The following is a 24,726-nucleotide window of genomic DNA, read 5'->3' as shown; positions in this document are numbered from 1 at the left end:
CATTACGTACTTTCTCCCTCCCCAACTTGCTTTTGTTCAGTTTCTTTTTATGTGGTATCCCCCTATCAGACTCTAAGCTCCTTGATGGCAGGGACTATTTTTCATTTTTGTATTTCTATCCTGAGTTTAACACAGTGCCTAGCACATAGTAGGCACTTAATAAATGTTTAATGACTAGGACTATCTGTGATGTCCACATGGTCTGCTCAAAATACTGTCTATACTTCATCTGAATTCATCTCTGAACTGTCACCTTTGAAAATCAAGGAAGAAAAAATTATCATAGAACTGGAAATGTCCTGATTTCAAAAATGGAAAAGGGATGGATCCTTCAACCTCCAAACTATAGATCTGTCAAGCTGGTGAAATTCTAGAAGGCAGCTGGTGAGCACTTCAGTAAAAAGCAATGAGTACATACAGTGACTTATCTTTAATTTTTCACTATGTGATGATTTCCAGATCAATCAGCACAAGTCTCTTTTATTCATGTATATTTCAACTTATAATATCATTCTTAAAAAGTGGTACCCAGAAGATGGCGGCACCCAGTGATGGTTTCCAGGCATGTGAACGGCGCATTCGGGAGCCGGAGCAAGACTGGGATGCGGCGGAGGCCAAACGGCCCTGCCTCGGAGCGGGAAGCAAAAGCGGGGGCCGGCAGCTCGTGGTGGTGCTGGAAGGGGCCAGCCTGGAGACTGTAAAGGTTGGGAAAACCTATGAGCTGCTCAACTGTGACAAACACAAATCTATACTCCTGAAAAATGGATGGGACCCTGGAGAAGTGAGACCTGACATAGCCCACCAGAGCTTGTTGAAACTGATGGACAGCCCCTTGAACTGTGCTGGCATGCTCCAGGTTTATATCCATACTCAAAAGAATGTTCTGATTGAGGTGAACCCCCAGACTCGGATTCCTTGAACCTTTGACTGCTTCTGTGGCCTCATGGTTCAGCTCCTGCACAAACTCAATGTTTGAGCAGCTGACGGCCCCCAGAAGCTGTTGAAGGTGATCAAGAATCCAGTGTCAGACCACTTTCCTGCAGGCTGTATGAAGATTGGCACCTCCTTTTCTGTCCCTGTTGTCAGTGATGTTAAAAAGCTGGCTCCCAGTAGCAACCCTGTCATCTTTATTGTTGGGGCCTTTGTCCATGGCTCCATCAATGTGGATTACACAGAGAAGATGGTATCCATCAGCAACTATCCCCTTTCTGCTGCCCTTACCTGTGCCAAACTTACCACAGCCTTTGAAGAAGCATGGGGTATCATTTAACAGTAGAAAACCTTGCTCCCTTACAGAAACATCTTACATTTCAAGACATCACATCTTGAACACCATGGAACTGACTTCTGGACAGTCCTGTTTACAGGATCCTACTGTACTGAGGGACATTTAGACTATTGTTTTATATAAATTTTTTTTTTCACACACACAAAAAAAGTGGTACCCAGAACACAATATTCTAATGGCAAAGTACTTTTATTATCTCTACACTGGATTCTATTTTTCTTTTTAATACAGTTTAAGGTTACTTTAAACTATAGTACAATGCCTTTCCATCATGGCATAGGAGTAAACCTAGGTTCTCAAACACTATGATAAAGGAAAGTAAGTGCTACCCCAAATGCTGCCCCAAATGGAAAGGCTGAGTACTGATTTAACAGTCTGTCTTTTGCTCAAGGACCAGCCTAGCAAAGTTTAGAAAGAGACATAACCATTATGTCAAAGGACAATGAATGTTTTAGGCACAGCAATCTCTAAAAACATCATACAGAAAGGGTGTCACATATGTTGATGGAAGGATTATAGACAATGACAAAAATAGATTCCTGAGGAAAGGCTATGGTTTTGTTTTATTTTGGGGTGTGTGTGTGTGTGTGTGTGTGTAGATTTAATCATATCACACAGGTAACTTATATTATCTTGTCATCAATTAAAATACCTAGGTCTTTTTCACATTAGCTGCTATTAAGCCAAGTCACCTTAACCTTGTCCTCCAGGAGCGGATTTTTTTAAACCTCAGCAAAAAAAATATACTTATCCCTATTAAATTTTATCTTTGTACATATAGCCCATTCTTCTAGTTTGTCAAGATCTTTAAAAATTCTGATTCCGTCATCTATCATATTCATTATCCCTCAGTTCTATGCCACCTGTAAATTAGATAAGCAGGCTTTCAATGACAACAATGTCAAAACATGATAGGACCATTTAAAGGTCTATGGCAAACGACTAGATATATCTCCAAGAGTTAAGAATGACTGCAGGAGATAGTGGAGAGATCCTGATGGACAGGTTACAGTTTTCCTATTAAGAAATGGGGGAATATAGAAGGATGGAGAATAACAACTAGGACTTGCTAGTTTATCTCTCTGCAATTCAAATTTTAGTCTTCTAATTTCAAAGGTCTGGAACCTCAGTTCCTTAGTTGTTCATTTATCCAAGGATAACTCTGGAAAAAACTAACTCAGGTTTATTTGCATGAGAATACTTAATTAATAGCTTATAGTGAATTACTGTTCTAGTAGAGGAACTTAATTTAAAGTGGGAAAAATTAAGATCAGAATTGTTGTTGACTACACAGAATTACAAATAGAAGGTGCCTACTAAAAGACTCCTGCTTGAACAGAGCCTTCCCATTCAAAATTCTGGAGGTAGCCTGGCTGAAATTTCTCTGTGACACTCCTTTTCAAGATATCAAAGTAATTTTTTTTATTTAAAAATATATACATTAACATTTACATCAAAATAAGTCATTCTGTTATATAAAGAATCTCTTGACTAGAAACCCTGAACTTTGAATGATCAATAGTTATTTCTTGCTAATACAACTTCATTATCAGTATCTCTATGCCCAAATTTCTCTTCCCTTCAATAATTTCCAGCTTTCTTTTTATTTCCCTAATGCCTTTAGATAATCTATGGTAATAGTTTCCAAAATTTCTCCTTTCAAACTGTCCATAAGGACACCTCTTTTTACTCCATCAATGGCCTCCACTTAAAATAATTTCCTATTTTATTCAAATATAGCTAACATTTTAAAAATTATAATATTAAATATATAATAAATAATGTAAAGAATTGCTGCATTAGTTGTCATAGGATCATATAATCATAGATTCAGAGATGGAAGATACCTTCAAGGTAATCTAGCCCAACTCCCTCATTTTAAAGTTGAGGAAACTGGGCCCTAGAAAGCTATGGCAGAGCAAGATTTGAACTATGGTCTTGTTAATTCCAAATTATAAACTTTCTCCAGTGGACCATGTTGTCTCCCAAAAGCAAAGGGGAAAACATGGGACTTGTCTATCCCCTTAACTTTTTTTTTTAATGAATTAATTAATTTTTAGTTTTCAACATTGATTTCCACAAGATTTTGAGTTCCAAATTTTCTCCGCATTTTCCCCCTTACCACCACCCTGATGGCATGCATTCTGATTACCCCTTCCAGTTTGCATTCCCTTCTGTCACACTGTCCCTCTTATCCCCTTCCCCCTTATTTTCTTGTAGGTCAAGATAGACTCCTTCTCCCCATTGCCTGTGTATCTTATTTCCCAGTTGCACATAAAAACAATTTTTAACATTTGTTTTGAAAACTTTAAGTTACAAATTCTCTCCCTTTTTCTTTCCCCACTCATCCTCATTAAGAAGGCAAGTAATTCAATACAGGTTATACATGTGTAGTGATGCAAAACACTTCATGCTGTGAAAGACTAACTGTATTTCCCTCCATCCTATCCCACCTATTTTCTCCTTTTGACCCTATCCTTTTTCAAAAGTGTTTGCTTCTGACTACACACTCCCCCAATCTCTCCTCCCTTCTAACATTCCCCCCTCCCTTATCTGCTTTCCCCCTTACTTTCCTGTACAGTAAGATTCCCAATTGAGTGTGTATGTTATTCCCTCCTTAAGCCAAATCCGATGAGAGTAAAGCTGACCCCTTCCCTTTCACCTCTCACCTCTTCCCCTCCATTGTGAAATCTTTTTCTTGCCTCTTTTATGTAAGATAACTACCCCATTCTATCTCTCCTTTTCTTCTTCTCCCAATATATTCTTCTCTCACCCCATAATTTTATTTTTTTGGATATTATCTCTTCATATTCAACTCACTCTGTGCTATCTATCTATCTATCTATCTATCTATCTATCTATCTATCTATCTATCTATCTATCTATCTATCTACCCTAATACTGAGAAAGTTCTAATGAGTTACAAATATCATCTTTCCATGTAGAAATGTAAACAGTTCAACTTTAATAAGTCCCTTTATGATTTCGCTTTCCTGTTTACCTTTTCATGCTTCTCTTGAGTCTTGTATTTGAAAGTCAAATTTTCTATTCAGCTCTGGTCTTTTCATCAACAATGCTTGAAGGTCCTCTATTTCACTGAATATCCAATTTTTCCCCTGAAGTATTATATTCAATTTTTCTGGGTAGGTGAATCTTGGTCTTAATCCTAGCTCCTCTGAACTCTGGAATATCATATTCCAATCCCTTCAATTCCCCAATGTAGAAGCTGCTAGGTCTTGTGTTATTCTGAATGTATTGCCACAATATTTGAATTGTTTCTTTCTGGCTGCTTGCAATATTTTCTTCTTGATCTTGGAACTCTGGAATTTGGTTACAATATTACTAGGAGTTTTCCTTTAGGGATCTTTCAAGAGGCAATTGGTGGATTCTTTCAATTTCTATTTTCCCCTCTGGTTCTAGAATATCAGGGCAGTTTTCCTTGATAATTTCTTGAAAGATGATGTCTATGCTCTTTTTCTGATCATGGCTTTCAGGTAGTCCAATAATTTTTAAATTATCTCTCCTGGATCTATTTTCCAGCTCAGTGGTTTTACCAATGAGATATTTCATGTCTTCTATTTTTTCATTCTTTTGGTCCTGTTTTATAATTTCTTGATTTCTCATAAAGTCATTAGCTTCCATTTGCTACATTCTAATTTTGAAGGAATTATTTTCTTCAATGAGCTTTTGGATCTCCTTTTCCATTTGGCCAATTCTACTTTTAAAGGCATTCTTCTCCTCATTGGTTTTTTGGACCTCTTTTGCCATTTGGGTTAGTCTACTTTTTATGGTATTATTTTCTTCAGTATTTTTTTGGGTCTCTTTTAGCTAGATGTTGACTTATTTTTCATGATTTTCCTGTATCACTCATTTCTCTTCCCAATTTTTCCTCTGCTTCTCTTACTTGATTTTCAAAATCCTTTTTGAGCTCTTCCATGGCTTGCAACCAATTCATATTTTTCTTGGGGGCTTTTGATGTAGGAGCTTTGATTATGTCATCTTCTTCTGGTATGTTTTGATCTTTGTCAACAAAGTAAGATTCTATTGTCTGACTCTTTTTACGCTATTTACTCATCTTCCCAAGCAAATATTTGACTTTCTAACTCCTTGTCAAGGCAAGACTCTGTTTCCAGCAGGGGTAGAGGTGGGGATGGTATTCTGTCCCAGGCTTCTGAGGTTTTGTATCAGCCACTGAATCCCCCACCATTTATGGGCCCAGAGCTCCAAAGTAGCTGCTGCTGCCACTGCCCGCCTCAACCACCCTGGGGGTAGGGCCAGACCACAGGTGCTCCTCTTTCACTCAGGTCCCACAGAGATCCCCCACTGACCTTCCATGCTGTTCTATGTGTTTGTGAGATGAGAAGTCTGGAAATCACTACAGCTGCCAGCTATTCAGTCCCCTGAGGACTGCTCCGGCTCTGTATGCACCTGGTGTAACCCATGCCAGACTGTGTGCTCCAATTCCGGTGCAATGTACCCTTCCTATCGGCTTTCCAGGCTGTCTTGGCCTAGTGCTGTCATTTTGTAGGTTCTCCAGCTCTAGAATTTGGTTAGAGTAATTTTTTACATGTATTTAGAAAGGTCTGGGGGAAAGCTCAAGTAAGTCCCTGCTTTTACTCTGCCATCTTGGCTCCATCTCCCTACCCTCTTAATCTTTAAACCTCTGCATCTATGGCATTATATAGACAGTAATTAGGGAAAGGTGTGGAATCATCACTGCTGCCTAGGATGGAGGTCTACAGTAGGGCCTCTGGCCAGCAACACTCTCTACCCTAGGCCCCAGAACCCCTTTTCACCCATGAGGCAATGGAAAACTCATGGCAAAGCTGGCACCAGAGGGGCAACACCTGCTTGAAGCACCCAAAGGAAGCAGTATGGCTTCAATAGATATAGGGTGCAGCTGACATAAAGTATCTAATTAGCATGCAATTCAATGCTGCCATTAAACCTAAACTCCCTCTCTCCAGGGACAAGGCCCTTTCACCATGGTCTCTTCTTTAGAGATTAGAAGAGGTTAGGTTGGGCAGGTAACAGCTCAGAAAACTCTGAACTAGGAAGGAATGTAGATGATAAAGTATCAGAGACCATGAGGATAGAAAAAGGAGAAAATGTCTAATTCCTGGACATGACAGCAAAAACTTCTATGGCAATTATCAAGTTAGGCTTCAGAATTTACTAGTGAATCTTAATTTACTTGTTGACACAGCCTTCTAGTGCCCCATCAAGAAACCAGGAGCAGAAGCAACAAGAGGAAAAACTTGGGAGACTACTTGCTTCCTACCAGAACTAGTCAATTAATAAACATTAAGCAAATATTCCCTTACTTGCTAGCTAGGTGACTGAGGCTGGTCATTTCACCTGTCTTGGTCCAGTTTCCTTGTCTGTAAAATGAATTAACAAGAGTTATCCTATCTCACAAAGCTGTTGAGAGAATCAAATAAGGTGACATATGTAAAGTACTTTGCAAACTTTGAGGCATTAGATCAGTGATGAATATTATTTTTATTTGTTATTATTATTAATGGTAAAATGAGAGTGTTGCCATCATTAAGTTTTCTTCCAGCACTCAAAATATTATCCAATGATAACTCTAAGGTTCTGTGTCTGGAAAGTTTCCAACAGTGTACCAAGGAAGAGAATGAATGGAATAAATACTTTGCAAGGTTGAGGGTTTTAGGCAGTAATAACAATTAGAGATACGGAACTGTACTGTGTGAGAAACCAAGTTTAGAAAAAGACAAAGGGACAGTGAATTTAAAATACTTATTGTGATAGCAAATGAGTTCCTTAATGGAACAAGTATTATATACTAAGAAGAGGAAATCAGGCTAAAGACCAAAACCTAAGAGACTTCTCCTGTCAGCTGTGGAGAGAAGATGCAGGGGAATAGTCAATCAGTCAATAAACATTTAAGTGCTGGGAGAACAAAGAAAGACAAAAGACAGTTGCTACTCTCAAGCAGCTCACAGTCTAATGGGGAGACTACTTGCAAGCAACTGTACAATTTGGTTATATGCAGGATAAAATGGAGAAAATCAACTGAGGGAAGGCACTGGAAGTATTGGCAAGAAACTTAAAGAGAAAAGGATACATATTGAAAGTCAAAATTTAAAAGGATAGTGAGACTGTGGAACAATATAGTGGTAGGAGATGCAGATGTGAAAATTTAGCTGAAGTTTAACTTAGGGCATTATTCAATGAACAGGAAATAAAAAAGAAAAAACATGGAGATGGACGGAAAGAGGTTACTCAAGGCTTTGCTGGGAACCAAGACACTTATTTATGCAGTAGCTGCTTTCCAGAGTGAAATCTTTCAACTGCTCTAAAATATTTCTTTTCTAAGCCACTGAAAGCAATGAGATCATGTTCTTGATTAAATGCCAATATTTTTTTCTTCAACCTAGACCGTTAGAGTTAAATAGAGCAAAAATAAAAAAGAGAAAGGTTGAAGATGGGGTTTAGGGGAAGTGGAAAGAAAAAAGAAACAGGATGAAGGTAAAAGAAAAAGATTATAATATCTTAAGCAAATGCTGGGAAATATGGAAACGACAGAATGGGGTAATTTTTTTAAATTGAGGAGTTACAAATTTAAAAGTCTGGTCATTTGTTCTATTGCAGAAAACAGTGACAACAGTGATTTCATTACATTTTTTGCAAATGGTTTCCTAGTTTAGCATAAAGCAACTCGATTAACTATTCAGGTGGACTATTAAGAAACACACACAAATACACAATACCTCTTCCCTAAAGTTTAATAGATTTCAGCACAGTCAGCCCATAAAAGGAAAATAATTCTTGGGTGAGGCCCTCCATAAAGCTTTAAGTTCATACTCATACACTGTTTTCGGGAGCACAATCTGGTATCTTGTACTCAAAGAATAACTAATATATATAATAGCCAACATTTATATAGTACTTTACAGTTTACAAAATGTGTGTATCTATCTATATATACACAGATATACACACACATATGTATATATATATTATCTTATTTTTCCTCACAACAACCCTAGGAAGTAGGTAATATTATTATCAGCATTTTACAGATGAGGAAACTAAGATAGACTAGGATCAAATAATTTTCCCACAGTCACATAACTAGTAAGTATCTGAGGCCAAATTCAAACTCAGGCCTTCATCCACTGCTCTATCCTCTGTACTACCTAACTGCCAAAAAAATACATAATAAGTGATTTTCTAAGACTCAAATCATAAAGATTCAATAGGAGGGAAAAAACCCCCACAGACTATAAATCCATCATATGAAAAACCAGTTTCCAACAATAAAGCCCAAAGTTTGAAGTAATAATTTTATTGTTTTTTGCCTTTAAAAAAAATTATGGTAAATTTATTTGACTGAAGTATTCATTTTAAATGTTACATTGTATGGTATAAAATAATATCATGGGGGCGGATAGATGGTGCAGTGAATAGAGCACTGGCCCTGGAGTCAGGAGGACCTGAGTTCAAATTTGGCCTCCGACACTTAACACAAAAACTAGCCATATGACCTTGGGCAAGTCACTTAACTCCAAATGCCCTCCAAAAAAAGCAAAATAAAATTTTTTTAAAAATGGCACATAATTAGTATTCAGCAAGGATTATGAATTTAAGCTTATGTTTCTATAATACTTTCTTCCTTTCAAAGAGCTTTATATCCAATATCTCATTTGGATCTTGTAACAACCTTATATGTATGCAGGTAAGGTATTCTTAACCCCTTTTACACATATGCAACGTATTTTCCCAAAGATGCAGCAAGTCAATTTTATAGCCAACAACAGAATCAAAGTTTCTAGAATTCCTAATCCAGAACTTTTTTTTTCTTTTCCTAAAATCACACTAAACTGCCTCTTATGGAGTGCATCAAAATTAGGAATCACTACATTCCCTGGAATCCAATATTGGAAACAACAATACTTATGCTAGAAATTAAGTCTGACCATTAAAAAAAAAAAGTTTATCTTTAATCTCCACATCTAAGTGGGGGAATTTAGCTACTTATGAGAGCTGACATCTGAAGTACAAAAAGCGGCTAGGTGGTACAGTGAGTAAAGCGCTGGCCCTAGAGTTAGAAGGACCTGAGTTAGGTTCCAGACTCAGATATGACACAAAAAAACTAGCCATGTAACCTTGGGCAAGTTACTTAACCCTCATTGCCCTCCAAAAGGCAAAAAAAAAAAAAAGAAAATTCTAGACTGGAAGAGCAAAAGTTAACTGGGGGCTGAAAGGAATATAAAAATAACTAAAAGGAAAGCTACACAGTTTACCTCTGAACATGTGAACAAAAACAAACAAAATCCACCCAACATCTCAGTCAGATAAGCTAATTCTGTAGATCCTAACCCACTCCCCATAGTCTTTATATTAAATTCATCTGAATATACTGCTATGTCTTAGTCTTCAAAACTGATCTCCATTTCTCTAATTATTTTTCCGCCTTTACAGAGGATACAACCATAGGCATCAATGTTTACTGAAATGAATTGAGATAAAAGATAACCTGAGTAATATCAACACAATTAAAAACCTACCCCCTCCTTAAAAATCAGATAATTTTTTTTTTTTTTTGCTTTTTGGAGAGGGGAGGGTAGGGCGATTGGGGTTAAGTGATTTGCCCAAGGTGTCACATAGCTAGCTTGTGTGTGTGTGTGTGTGTGTGTGTGTGTATGTGTGTGTATGAAGTGTCTGAGGCCAGATCCGAATCCAGGTCCTCAGCCGCCCCCAAAATCAAATAAGTTTTGAGTTAGAAAGTACCTTCAAGATCATATAGCCTAACTTTATTTAAAGACAAGGAAAAAGAATCTCCAGGAAGTCAAATGACTTGGTAAAGGTCACATACCTAATTAGTAGCAGATTAGAGAACCTAAGTCTCCTGACTCTAAGGCTGCTACACTCTTTACACTGATGCAAAAACCATTTGGCCCTGTTCTCATCTCATTATTCATTTGGTAAATGGGTAAAGCAGTTATTTTTTCTCTCCCTTTCACCCACCTCCAAAAGCTAGAGAGGAACCAATTCAAAAAGAGAATTCAATATTAAACAGACGTTATTACAGGATACAAGACTTAATAACACAATTAACTTGTCTCTGAGGTAAATTACTCTATAGCACAGGTCATGCTACATGAAATTGAAAAGCTTCTGTACAAACAAAGACAATGTAACCAAGATTAAGAGGGAGGTGGGAAATCGGGAAAGAATCTTTACAACATATGTCTCTGATAAAGGACTCATTTCTAAAATATACAGAGAATTGAGTCAAATTTATAAGAATGCAAGTCATTCCCCAATTGATAAATGGTCAAAGGATATAAACAGGCAATTTTCAGAGAAAGAAATTAAAGATATCTATAAGCACATGAAGAAATGCTCTAAATCACTATTGACTAGAGAAATGCAAATAAAAACAACTCTGAGGTACCACATCTCACCAGTCAGATTGGCTAAGATGACAAAACAGTAAAATGACAAATGCTGGAGAGGATATGGGCAAATCGGAACACTAATGCATTGCTGGTGGAGTTGTGAACTGATCCAGGCTTTCTGGAGAGCAATCTGGAATTATGCCCAAAGGGCTATAAATACTTTCATATCCTTTGACCCAGCAATACCACTCCTAGGGTTATGTCCCAAAGAGATCACAGAAGTGGGAGGAAGACCCATATGTACAAAAATGTTTATAGCAGCTCTTTTTGTGGTGGCAAAGAACTGGAAATTAAGGGGGTACCCATCAATTGGGGAATGGCTGAACAAGTTGTGGTATATGCATGTAATGGAATACTATTGTGCTATAAGAAACGAGAAGCAGACGGTCTTCATATTTACCTGGAGAGGCTTATATGAACTGATGCTGAGTGAGAAGAGTAGAACCAGGAGAAATTTGTACACAATTATAGACACAACGTATGTGTGATGACCAACTTTGATGTAGACTGGACTGTTCTCAGCAGTGCAGTGATATGAGTCAATCCCAAAAGACTCAAAATGGAGAAAAATGTGTGTATCCAGGGAAAGAACTAGAAAGAACTGAGTTTATATCCAGGTGGAAGCAAAATACCTGATCATTTTCCTTTTCTTGTTTGGTTTTATGTCCTCTTTACCATTTTTCATTCCATCTGATAAAATCCGTCTTTATAACCTGACTAATATATAATGTGAAAGTATTTACAGATCTTATACTTGACTATATGCCGCCATGGGGGGAAGGGAAAGGGGGGGGACAAAATGTGAAACTCAAGGAATTGTGGAATTGAATACTGTAAACTAAAAGTAAACAAATTAATTTTTTAAAAAATTTAAAAAAGAATTTCAATGCAAAAAAAACCCACACAAATTTACAATAAATTATTAAATGTAAAAAAAAAATTAAGTATAGCATAGGTTATGGCTTACCACCCAAGTTAAGATTAAACTTGGCATGATTTTATATGATGTTTGGCAAGAACACTAATATAAAGATATTGTTCTGCTTAAAACATTAATATCCTAAGAAAAACTTGAAGTCTGTGGTAGCTATTGCATTTAAAACTAAGTAATAATGACTAACTTCTGATGAAATAATCAGAATTTCAAAGGAAAACTGTTATTAGGTAATAACTTACATTGATAATCACAGTCCAAATGAAGTCCTAGTTTTTTAACATGCAGTTTAAAATGAGTATTCAGTTTCAGTCATCTATCTATACCAATGTTCTCTCCCCTTACCCCCCAAAACCAAACCTTGTATGCTGTTGTACCTCTTCCTTAAGTGAACATAAAACAAAAAATTGTTTCAATTCTATATTACATAATTAACATTTTGCCACTTGTCATTAATTTTAGCAGGTGTTGAAGGTTGAGACTTCTTTTGCTTAAAAAAAAAAAAAGAACCTTTAAATTTCTTTTACTTGTGCATGACTTGAAAGATTATTTTTCTCTTGTGAGTCAGTAGCCCTTGATAGAAAAAAAGGCTCCTTAGCTCTGCAATAAAGAAAGTTTAAATGTACAATGGATGAGTCTTAAGAGCAATCTGTTTTTAAGATATTAAGAATCTCATTTTCTTGGTGCCAAGGACAAGTGGAGCTGTAAAGCAATAGAGTTTGTCTCACTTGACATGAAATCATTTTTTTAGTTCGGCTTTTCTAATGTGTTCTTGGGAACCACTTCACTTTCCTTCATTTCTCACTTGTATAATTAGATGGTTGAAGCACTGTTCCTTCTAGTCACAACTAGAAAAGTGTTAGGAGGAGGTTTCTTGAAAAAAAAAATGCCTGACAACAAGTCAATTTTACTATTAAAATTTCCTTATCCACCTCCAGAAAGTTCTCAAATTCACTCTTTTAAAAGATATTACTAATAAATATACTGCTGAGGAAGGAACTGGTTTGGCACACAAAGAGAAATCCCCTGTACAAATAATTTGTATAAAAACAAGATCAGCAGTTTTCCCCATAAGGGAAACCAATCAAATGATTATATGAGGTTGGGAAGAATTTGATTTTCATAGCCATAATAATTCAAAAGGTTATTAAATAGACTAGGAAACTTAAATATCATAGACTAGGAAACCTAAATATCAATCATAACACTTTCAAAATGAGGTCACTAGGTAGGTATTGTTTTGAACAGTAAAGAGGAAAAACTCACTGGCTAAGGGTATAGATACTAATGATTTGCCACAATAGGCTGAACACCTAATTTTCTATCCATTTGAATGGCATAACTTCTTAAATATATCCTCTATATCAGGGGTTCTTAATCCAGGGTCCATGAACTTGGTTTTAAAAAAATTTTAATTCAATAATTTTATTTCAATATAATTAGTTTTACTTGTAATTTGTTGCATTTGGTGTTACTAATTTAAAAACATTATTCTGAGAAGGGGTCCACTGGCTTCACCAGACTTCTAAAAAGATCATGCACAAAAAAAGGGTTACGACCTCCTATTTTCTTGTATAGTATCATCCTAGTGGGGAAAAAAAAGAAGGCAAAATCTCTTTAGTCTTAAAGGAGTTTTTAAAAGTCTTTTAAAGTCTATAGTCTTAAATGAGTTTCAATCTGAAGGAACTGGTGTAAGTGTCAAGTGGTTTTAGGTTAGGACTAATCAAGAAAATAAGTTCCAATCTTCCCTATTTTTATTTTATTTTATTTATTTATTTATTTTTTTTAGCAATTGGGGTTAAGTAACTTGCTCAAGGTTACACGGCCAGTTATTATTTCTGGGTGTGGTGCTGAGTATCTGAGCCCGGATTTGATCCAGGTCATCCCAACACTGGAGCCGGTGCTCTTACTCACTGAGCCACCTGGCCACCCCTAAGCAATTGGGGTTAAGTAACTTGCTCAAGGTTACACGGCCGCCCCAATCTTCCCTATTTTTAAGAAAAATCATTTTTATGCTTTTGTAATTTATACTTGACAAACACCACTTGACATAAGCATTTCCCTATATAAAAGAAAAAAGACTGCACATGATTCCACAAATACCTACTACAAATGTCTTGCTTTAAAAAAAAAAAGCACAATGAATTAAATGTTTAAAAAAATTTAAAACATATTGCTTATAGGGGTGGCTAGGTGGCAATGTGAATAGAGCACCGGCCCTGGAATCTGGAGGACCTGAGTTCAAATCTGAACTCACACACTTAACATTTACTAGCCACGTGACCTTAGGCAAGTCACTTAAAAACAACCCCTCAAAACAAACAAAAAAACTTGCTTATAAACTGTTTCTCCCTCCAAAAGTTATTCCATTCTCATAGATTTTTAAAATGCTTCAATGATCCTTTCTTTTCATATTTATATCACTACTACTACTTTCAGCACCTCTCCAAAATATTTCCATTGCCAATTAAAAAAAAAATCCTCCACTCTGATAAATAAGAAGTCACAGAAAATGTAATGGTCATGTCGCATTCTGCAGCTCAAGTCTGTCAGAAGGTAGGTAGCATGCTTCATCGTCAGTCCTCTGGAGTTATATTCACAGTATTAATCAGCATTGTCTTTTAAAGTTCATTTTCTTTACAATGCTATAGGCACTGAATAAACTGTTCTTCCAGTTCCTCTAATTTCAATCTGCATCAGTACATGAAATCTTCCCACGTGTCTCTGAATTTGTGCATCATTTTTTAGACAATGATTTTCTATTATGTTAACATATACTTTGTTCAATCATGCCTCAATTAAGGGACACTCCCTTATTTCACTGTTCTTTTCTACAACAATAAGTGCTGCTTTAAGTATTTTTGTACACATATCTTTTCTCTCAGCTAAATCTCTTTTGAGTCTAAGCATAGTAGTAGCATCACTAGGTTAAAGTTATGTACAGTTTTAGTAACTTCTGGCACAGTTTCAAATTGCCCTTCAGAACAGCTAGCCCATTTCATAACTCCATCAAACAATACATCGGTGTGCCTGTCCTCTCATGTCCCCTCCAAATATTGTCATTTTCCTTTGTTATCTTTGCCAATCTGATGGATGAGGTGAAACCTATGAATTTCTAAAATTTTTATTTTTTTATTATTAGTGATTTGGAGAACCCCATTTGATTTTTAAATGAAAAAAAAATGCTACAGCGTGGCACTGACATTATTTTTTAGGCTTGCTTCCAAGTGACATTTATTTAAAAATATAAATTCAATCTCAAAGAATATTTCCTACCACTAAGAGTATTTAAAAGAATATACCAAAAGCAGTTTCATAAAAGGAGAAATCCAAACAGTATTTTGAACAATAGCAGACTCCCTGGAATAAGGGAAGGCTAGGTGGCTCAATGAATAGAACACTGGTCCTGGAATCCGGAGGACCTGAGTTCAAATTCGACCTCAGACACTTAACACAAAAACTAGCCATGTGACCTTGGGTAAGTCACTTAACCCCAATTGCCCTCCAAAAAGCAACAACAACAAAAAAAGAATCTCTGTAATAAGTATATATAGCCTTCAAAGGTGACTATTTTGAAAATGAGAAATATTAGGCCAGGTAGCACAGCGAGTAAGAGCACTGGCTCCAGTGTCAGGATGACCTGGGGATCAAATCTGGGCTCAGATACTTAGCACCACACCCAGAAATAACTGGCCATGTAACCTGGAGCAAGTAATGTAACCTTAATCCTGATTGCTTTAAAAAACAAAAAGTGAGAAATATTGATCTGAATGTGTAATTTTGAATACATTGTTAAAAAACCAAAACTAACACACACTCTCATTATCTCAGTTACATATCATCTCTCTTTCATATACACTTTCATATACACCTATAACATTAATAGGGATATAGTAGATGCTCAGTCAATAATGCTTAATTGAGTCACTTCTTATTATTCAATTATGGGCCAAAGATTGTTATCAACAAGTAAGCATTTATGGAACACCTAATAGGTGTGTAATACTATGCTATAAGTCATTACCTATAGCAAACATTTGAACATTTACCAGAACATTATAAATCTTTGAGACTATATGTCCTGGAATACAAGTTTAACTACTCTAAATCTAAGTGCTGACACTTACAGAAGGCCAACACAACACCACACATGATTACTTAAAAAGTAAGTGGAGCGGGGCAGCTAAGGGGCGCAGTAAATAGAGCACAGGCCCTGGAGTCAGGAGGACCTGAGTTCAAATGTGACCTCAGACACTTAACACTTACTAGCTGTGTGACCTTGGGCAAGTCACTTAACCCCAACTGCCCTGCTTTTCTCTCTCCCAAAAGGCAAAAAAAAAAAAAGTTGAGCATTACTGTAGAATGGATACTAATAGTGCTTCACTGTAATACAAGTAAAAACATCAAATTTGGCAAACTCAAATTAACTATGAAAGATCAACATTATAGAATATCTGAAAAAGTATAATTTGGTAAGACAAGGGCTCATAAATGTAAGGCTAGGCCTGAACATTTTGTTGAGGCTCTTTAATATACATCCAAATGCTAAAGCTTGACAAGAGGAGAGCAATGGTTATAAGTAATCAGCATTTTAAGAAAGCATTTGATTTGATACTATCTAATACATTGATTTACATGGCAATAAAGTAGCCTTTCAGAGCAGGGATTTGAAACAGATTTTGAAATATGACTGAGGGAGACAAAGCAGGAATTCCTGTTCCAGTAAAACATCAACTCAGGGCTATAGAAATGCATCATTAGCACACTGTTATTTCATCAGATTTTGATTTTTAAAAATCAGACAAAATATGGAATTTTCCCAAAAGTTTTGCTATATGTATAACACATTATTAAATCATATGATATCTATAATCAGAAAAAGTTAAAAGGGGGCAGCCAGGTGGCTCAGCAAGTAAAGAGCACCAGCACCAGTGTCGGGATGACCTGGGGATCAAATCTGGGCTCAGACACTTAGCACCACACCCAGAAATAACTGGCCATGTAACCTTGAGCAAGTTACTTAACCCTGATTGCTTAAAAAAAAAAAAAAAGTTAAAAGGAAACTCCATAGATGAAAAGATATGGGGAGAAAAGTCAAAGATTTCTCAGGGAATAACATAAAGAGAAATTAACTAGTCACATTCAGTCAATCAATCCAATTTTCCATGAGGGAAAATAATAAGGCAGATGTGTTGCTTAACATCAGAATTATCATTAACTTTTGACTTACCATCACTGAAAGTAAGCCCCACAAAGCATAGAGAACTAGTGAGGTGTATTAAGTTCCTCACTATAGCTTTTCAATCAATAGCTACCACTAAAATCAGAGCTATAAATGTCAGTAAAGTTCTTACCCTTGGTGGCAAACAAAGCTGCTGAGATTTTTCTTAAAGAGGAGGGAGGACAGCCTATCTATGACAGAGTAGTGTTCAGAAAGAAGTTCAAATGGCAGCCCAAGACCCAAATTCCATTCCCAACTCTACCACTTAGTAGATGCACATTCTCTCCATCTTCCAATATCTGTTTGTTCATCTATAAAGTGAAACTAGAGGATAAAAGACTTACTTTCAAACCCTGCCACAAATATTTTTTAGTTATGTGACCCTGGACAAATTATTTAAGTTCTCTGAGCCTCAGGAAATGCTAAAAAGCTTATAAAATGCAAACAGGTTGCAGTCTGGTCAGGAAAGGAAAATAATAGATTTCTAAGGTATGGACATAGTCACAACATAAAGTAGGAATAATAATACCTAGAGTCTGTCCATAGTCCTTCTCATCAGCTCTCATAAATTCATCTCTAAATTGATAATTCTTCTATCAGTTTGTTGTTCAACCATCTCAGTCATACCTGACTTTTTGTGATCCCATTTGGGGTTTTCCTGGCAGAGACACATGAGCAGGTTTGCCATTTCCTTCCCCAGCTCATTGTACAGAGGAGGAAACTCAGGCAAACCAAGTTAAATGACTTGCCCAGGATCACCCAGCTAGTAAGTGTCTGAGGCTGAAGTTGAACTAGGACTTCCTGACTTCAGAGGCCAGGCACTCTATTCACTGTACCATCTAACTCTAATCTCTCTACTAACCCACCGTCTCACATCTCAAAATACCTACTAGACATCTGAAACTGGATATCCCATCAACATCTGAAACTCAACATATCCAAAACTGAACTCATTATCTTTCTCCCTATTACTATACAGGTTATCACCATGCTCCCAGTCTCCCAGGTTCACAAGCTAGGCAAAGTGTAATCCTTGCCTCCACACTCTCTGTTATCTCCCCTGTCCCCTCCATTTCCAATCTGTTGTCAAGTTCTGTTGTTCTTACTTTAATAATACCTTTCATATATGCCCCCTTCTCTCCTCTTACACTGTATCACTTTTGCCTTTATCATTTCACACATGGATTATTGCAACAACCTGTTGGTTGGTCTCTCTGCTTCAAGCCCTTATGCACTCCAACCTATTCTCTACTTGGCTGTCAAAGTAGTCTTCTTAGAGCATATATTAGAACATATCATTCCCATAGTCAATGATTGCCATGACTGTCTATCACCTCCAGCATGAATTATAAAACCCTCTGCTTAGTGTTCAAAGTCATTCATAACCTTGCCCTATATAACCTTTGTAGCATTCTTAAACCTCACACATTGCCTCAGAAGCAGATAGATAAAGTAGTAGATAAAGCATCAGACATGGAGTAAGGAAAATCTGAAGTCAAATTCAGCCCCAGACATTTAGTAGATGTGTGACCCTGGGTAAGTCATTTAACCTCTGTCTACTTCAGTTTTCTTAATTATAAAATTGGAATAATAATAACACCTATTTCCAGTTGTCAGAATCAAATAAGTTAACATATGTAAAGCATTTAGAACAGTGCCTGCACATAGGAGATGCTTAATAAATGATTGTTCCCTTACTATTCCTCTTCTCACATGCTCTGTGAACCAATGAAATGGTGGTATTACTGTTCACATATGACACTCCATCTCTCGACTCACAGATACAATATGATGGGTCCCATTTCTTTAGAACAAATGTACAATGTGAACAAAAAGTAGTAACTTATAAACTAAATGTTTCTAACACATATTTTAAATTTCAGTAGCTATTAATAGCCTTTGCGTTGTTATGAAAATCTTACCTTAAGAGAATCAACATGAATGTATGCACATATAAATCCAATTATAATACATATTCTGTAGGTAGCAAGATAAAATTAATTATATATGTCAAATTCCATTATAACAGATTATAATGTTTATGTAAATCTTACTGAAAAATCTTTATAAACCTCATTCAACTGTGCAAATATTTTAAGTAATACAGCATTTTCTTTGTGTTCTCCTGCATACTGATATGAATATTTTAAAAAGTTCTTTCTATATAATTTCTCTTAGACTTGAAACCACAACCATAACTTTCAACCAAGGATTTCAAAATACTAGGTTGGTAACTGAAGGCAAAGCTTTTCTTTACTTTAAATCCTGGTTCTGACATGACGAATTCACCTTGGACAATGAACTTAACTTCCGGAGCCTTAGTTGCCTCATCAGTAAAAGAGGAAGAATTATTAAAGTGCCTATCTCACAGGCAGTTGAGAAGCAGGCCTCCAAATTTTTTTTTACTGATATATTTTTTTACTATCACTTAAATGTATTTCTCTCTCACCACTCCTCAGAGAGCCATCCCTTTTATTGATTAGTCCTTTCAGTCATGTCCTACCTTTTGTAATACCATTTTGAGGCTTTCTTGGCAAAGATACTGAAGTAGTTTGTAATTTACTTTTCCAACTCATTTTACAGATGAGGAAACTGAGGCAAACAGGGTGAAGTGACCTGACGAAGTGTCTGTGGTCACATTTGAACTCAGGAGCTCTTCCTGACTCCAGGCCCAGTAATTTATCTATTCTGTCACCTAGCTGCCCTGCCAATCCCTTTTAACAAAGTATAAAAAAAAGAGAAAATTCAGTGCAGCAAAATGAAAAAAAAAAAAGGGACCTTTTGTCCCTCCCATACTCATTATACTCCTGTGGATCCCTAATTACCTTCAGAATAAAATATAAGAATCTTGGCTTTTTAAGTCTTTCATAACCTGGCCCCTTCTTACCTTTTTAGTCTTCTTATACTTTACTCCTCTCCGTACATTCTAAAACCCAGTGACACTGGTCTTCTTGCTATCCTTACACATTACATCTCTCCTGCCTCCATGCCTTTTTACCAGTTGTCCTCCCTGCCTGCAATTCTCCTTACTTACTTTTACCTCCTAGCTTCCTTCAAGACTCGGCTCCAATCCTATTTGCTGAAAGAGAATTTTCTTTCTTTCTTTTTTTGAGTTTTTCATTTTTTTTTCCCAATTATGTATAAAACCAATTTTGAATGTTCATTTAAAAAATTTTTGAGTTCAAATCCTCTCCCTCCCTCTCCTTTCCCCTCTCTGAGGTAGTAAGCAATTTGATACAGGTTATACATGTGCAATCATGCAAAACATACTCCATATCAATCATGCTGTGAAGGAAAATAAAGAACAAAAAATATCCACAAAAATGAAGTGAAAAATAGTGGGCTTTGATCTGCATTCAGATTCCATCAGTTCTTTTCCGGAGGTAAATAGCATTTTTCTTCATGAGTCCTTTGGAGTTGTCTAGGAGAATTTTCTAAGTGCCTCATCCACTACTAATGCCTTTCCTCCAAGATTATCTTCTATATATTGTATACGCTCTATATGCTATATTGTATATAGTATAATATATATGTATATATATACATATACATATATATATAATATACTTGATATGCTGAAGTCATTCACTGTTGACCTCAACTGAAGTTAATCCTTCCCTAGCGGAAGCTCCAACTGGGGAAGAGTTTTTGCATGCCATCAGGCTTCTTTTATATGGCAAAACACCTGGTGCCAATTCCATTCCAGCTGAAATTTACAAGGCTAGGGGTCCACTAGTCATACAAAAGCTGACTGAAATTTTCCAGGGGAGATTATCCTCCAGGAATTCAAAAATTCCTCCTTTGTTCCTCTCTATAAAGGTAAAAGAAATACACTGTCCTGAGACAATCACAGTGGGGTCTCTCTCCTAATTACTGCTGGTAAGATTCTTGCCAGAGTCCCCCTTAACAGGTTGACCTTTCACTTGAAAGATGGTCATCGACCTGAGAGCCAGTGTGGCTTCAGAAAGGACTGAGAAATGGTCGACCTGGTGTTTGCTGCCTGACAACTCCAAAAGAATGCCAGGAGCAGAATGGAGGTCTGTACACAATGTTTGTAAATCTGACCAAAGCCTCTCACTGTCAGTCATGAGGGCTTATGGAAAATGTCAGAATTTGGTTACCCAGAGAAGTTTATCAGTGTTATACATCAGTTTCATGACAGCATTCTTGCCCAGGTTCAGGATAATGGACAATGCTCTTGTGCTTTCCCAGTCATCAATGGAATGAAATAAGGCTGTGTGCTTGCTCCCATGCTTTTGTCAAATGCCTTCAATGAGAGTGAACATGGCGTCAAGGTCAACTACTGCACTGATGATAAATTCTTCAACTTGAAAAGGTTGCAAAAGCCAAGACCAAAGTGGAAGGAGTGATGGTGCATGATTTTCTGGTTATAGATGATTGTGCACTCAATGCAGCCTCTGAAGGTGAGATGCAACAAAGTATGAATCGGGTATCTACTGCTTGTGCTAATTTTAACCTAACAATTAACATCAAGAAAACAAAGGTGCTCCATCAACCACCACCACATCATCCTTACATGGAACCATCATTTAAAGTGAATAGCAAAGTTTTGAATGCTTCAGATAAGTTCACTTTCCTTGGTAGTGTACTTTCTGGGATATACACATTGATAATGTGGTTGACCCATGCATTGAGCTAGCTCAGTGTTTGGGAGGCTCTGAAGGAAAGTGGGGGAGAGAAAGCATAATATTAGACTGACTACCAAACTGAAGGTCTACAGAGCCACTGTGCTGACTTCAATATTGTATGTCTGTGAAACCTGGACAGTATACCAAGTGCCATGCCAGGAAACTGATCTAGCTTCCATTTGAATTGTCTTAGGAAGATCCTGAAGATCACCTGGCAGCTTAAGATACCAGACACTGAGGTCCTTCCTTAAACTAAACTGCCAGGCATTCAAACTCTACTGCAGAGAGCACAACTCTGATGGGCTGGTCATGTTGTTCAAATGCAAACCATATGCTTGCCAAAAAGACTGTTTTGTGGAGAACTCACACAGGGCTAGTGCTCACATGGTGGTCAGAAGAAGTGATACAAGGACACTCTCAAGGTCTCTCTTAAGAACTTTGGAATTGATTGTGTGACATGGGAGACACTGACTCAGCATGCCATGCCCGTATCAGAGAAGGCACTGTGCTCTGTGAGAAAAGCAGAACTGAAGTAGTTCAAAAGAAATGTAAGAAGCTCAAATTTAGAAAATCCACCCCAAATATTCACATGGACTATATGTCCTCAACCCGTGGTAGAACATTCTAGGCTCACATCAGACTGATCAGCCACAGTCAGATACACTATAACTTGATTCCCCCATAGTGATATAATTTTGGTCCTCTTCAAGATTGAAGGACAACAACCAACCAATCATTTTCTCTCTATCTCTCTCTATATAGACACACACACATAATAGCATGAATATAGTTGCTTGTATGCTATCTCCTCCATTATAAAATAAGCCCCTTGAGGACTCTGATTGTGTTTTTGCCTTTCTTTGAAACCCTAACAGCACAGTACTGGGCATGTAGAGAGCACTTAATAAATACTCATTGATAAATGACCAACCAACCAACTGAACTGAAAAAATATATGCAATATATCTAGTCAGGGTGGTGCATTATGCTTATAATCCCTATTGCTAAGGAAGCTGAGACTTGTGAACAACCTGAGCTGTTGAGTTCTGAGCTACAAGTAGAGCTAAGACCAAGTGGGTGCCCTCACCACATCCAGCACCAATATGGAGAGCCCTGGGGATGGGAGGGATTATTTCCCAACAGGATACTCTCCTGGACTTCATGATTATCTTGGAATATCACAACTTTGGAATTTCATATCCTGTCAGTATCCCCTATTCCTAGGACTCTTCCCATCACAGAACTCTTCCCAGAGTCTCCATTTATGAGTCTCTATTTCTGGCTATCCAGGGCAGACAGCTCATCATTTCCCACCTGCTATCCTAATGGGTACCTTCCCTCCCTGCCCCTTTTCAGCTTTTTATGTAGTCTTTCAACAAGAGACTGTGAGTTTCTTGAATATAGGGACTATCTTTCTTGAAATCTCTAGTGCTTTGCACAATGCCTTGGGAATAGTAGCTGCTTAACAAATGTCTATTGATTAATAGAAGCCAGTTGGGGGAGGTTGCCTAAAAAAAGGCAAGGTTAGAAACAAAGCATATCCAAGCTTCTGTGCCAAAATATTATTTTAATATATATGGAACCTTTCAATCTTTGACCTCCTTGAGATATATGAATATCTGGTTCAAAGGGTATGGATGTTTTAGTCATTTTTTTTAAAATTCCAAACTGCTTTCCAGAAGGGTTAATATTAGTTCCCAATTCTACCCAGAATATATGATTTAATAGTGCTTTTCATACCTTAGGACAATATATAAACCTAAGTTCTTTTTATTTTCATATCAAGCAGAATATGCTTTGCTCCTCCCCCTCAGGAGAGTCAAAAAAGTTAAAAAAGCAACTAACTATGTGACAATGGTCGACTCACTAGTGAGAATTCATTTCTCTTATTTTAGGTAATACTATCAGCCAACTGCCTTCATGTATCCTTTTAAAAATTCCAACTCAGGATGGTGGAACCAGCCCAGCAGAGAAGCCTTGAAAAGCCAAGGGTCTGGTACCTGAGACAAAGAGAAGTAACAAATCAATCACAAGAAACCATTTAGAAATTTCCCAAACAGTACCTTCTGTACAGTATCAAGAAAAGAAGTGAACCAAAATTGACCCAGGATTCCATGGAATACAAAATTCATCTAGAAACACAATTTCTTTTTAATATTACCTAACATTTCCATATTAGTTTAGAGTTACCAAATGTGTTTAGCGGATTATCCCATATAAATTGTAAAAATAGTAATCTTGGAGGCGGAGCCAAGATGGCGGAGTAGAAGCACGACCTTCCCAGGGCTCCGGCTTCCACCCTCCCCAATCCATGTTAAAAGGGGACTCTAAACAAACTTTGGAGCTGCAGAACCCACAAAATGACACAGAGAAGCTAACCTCCCGCTGAGGACAGCCTGGTGGGCCTGCAGGAATCCAGAGCAGCTCTCTGGGAGCCCAGCCCAGCCCCATGCTGAGGCTTTAGCCCCAGGGCGGGCCTGACCAGCCCCGGCCAGAGGGACTCCAGATCAGCAGCAGCTGTGGCCCTTTCCAGATTTATCAATACATAGATGCAAAGGACAAGGTGAGAGGCCAGTGCAGTCTTGACTTTGGGACCCAATAAGTGGGAGTGCATGGCTTTTATCCCCGGGGCAAGAAACCGCTGAGACGCCAGCACAGCCAGCGCCACATGGGGGCTTCAGCTCCTGGCCTGCAGAGTGTAGGGGGAACAAGCACCAGTCTGAGGGGTAATTGCTCTTGCTTTGACCTGCTTGGATCTGGATTGCAGTCTAGGGTGGAGGTCCTGGGGTGTGTGTTCAGCTTGCCAGAGCATGTGGAGACCTCAGAGAGGGCACCCATCTAATATCTCCGGCAGCTGAGAAAACCCCAGCGTTTGGGACGAAAACTCCCCTGTCTGGTGGCAGAGTCCTACTGTGGCAAAAAGCCCAAAAGTCAAATAATTGAGTGGCAAAATGAGCAGGCAAAGGAAACAAAGCAGACAGAAGATTCCAACATTAGACTCCTATTTTGGTGATAAGAAGGAGCAAGGCATGGAACAGGAGGAAAACAGTGAAGTCAGTACTCCTGCACCAAAAGCTTCAAAGGAAAGTACAAGCTGGTTACAGGCCATAGAGGAACTTAAGAAACAGATAAGAGAAGTGGAGGAAAAATTGGGAAGAGAAATGAGAACAATGCAAGAAAATTATGAAATGAGAATCAACAGC

The 24,726-nt window shown here is 37.5% G+C and overlaps 1 protein-coding gene and 1 pseudogene across 7 annotated transcripts in view; one reads left to right on the top strand and one right to left on the bottom strand.

Moving 5' to 3' along the window:
- Nucleotides 1-24,726, bottom strand: part of HMBOX1 (homeobox containing 1) — a 288,374-nt gene that overhangs the window by 201,633 nt on the left and 62,015 nt on the right. The gene's annotated exons all lie outside the window — the stretch shown is intronic.
- Nucleotides 397-1,421, top strand: LOC138151812 (ribosomal RNA small subunit methyltransferase NEP1 pseudogene; annotated as a pseudogene).

This window comes from Petaurus breviceps, unplaced genomic scaffold (genome assembly GCF_028583685.1).
Source record: "Petaurus breviceps papuanus isolate PSGF00001 unplaced genomic scaffold, PetGlider_PUasm1.0 90919, whole genome shotgun sequence".
In the NCBI taxonomy this organism is placed as follows: domain Eukaryota; kingdom Metazoa; phylum Chordata; class Mammalia; order Diprotodontia; family Petauridae; genus Petaurus; species Petaurus breviceps.
The sequence above is the reverse complement of the archived record's forward strand: the minus strand, read 5'-3'. Positions and strand labels throughout refer to the sequence as shown.